Here is a 798-nt window from a genome sequence, read left to right on the forward strand (position 1 = left end):
CTTTGGATGCAATAATATCTGGTCAAAGTCTAGTGACACAATACCATAGTATATCATAAACATAACAGCAGTTGGCCAGAAAAGGCCATGACATACTATAAAACAGGGTTTGTCAACTAGATTTGGCTTCGGGTGTCACGGTTGTCATAGAGAGGAGCGGACCAAAGTGCAGCGTGATTATCGTTCCACATATTTTATTGAACTGTGAAACTATGCAATACATACACATAAACTAAAGAACAAAAAAAAAATGTGATGTAGAGGTGAAACATACACTACTCAAAAACAATCTCCCACAAACAAAGGTGGGAAAAACACCTACTTAAGTATGATCTCCAATTAGAGACAACGATGACCAGCTACCTCTAATTGGAGATCATCCCAAACAAAACCCAACATAGAAACTAGAACTAGAAACTAGAAAACAACATAGAAAAACTAAACTAGAAAACCCCCCTGTCACGCCCTGACCTACTCTACCATAGAAAATAACAGCTTTCTATGATCAGGACGTGACATCGGGATAATTTTTTTTGAGTTAAAGTCGGAGGGCCAGAACATAATTAGCATATAATATTAGCACAATTAATACGCCTACACTACAAATTTAACAACACGTTTAACACATTTGATTAGTACATAGTACATTGAGTGACAATAAAATAATTTAGATCTGATTAAGTTCATAAAATCACCAATATCTCTATTCAATTATATTTTTTTGTTTATATCTCTGTGTGTTGATTGTTGGGGAAAAACATGTCTACGTAGCCTACTGTAGTCTACACTACTTTATTA

Source organism: Salmo salar, unplaced genomic scaffold (assembly GCF_965601325.2).
Source record: "Salmo salar unplaced genomic scaffold, fSalSal1 ptg000357l, whole genome shotgun sequence".
Classification (NCBI taxonomy): domain Eukaryota; kingdom Metazoa; phylum Chordata; class Actinopteri; order Salmoniformes; family Salmonidae; genus Salmo; species Salmo salar.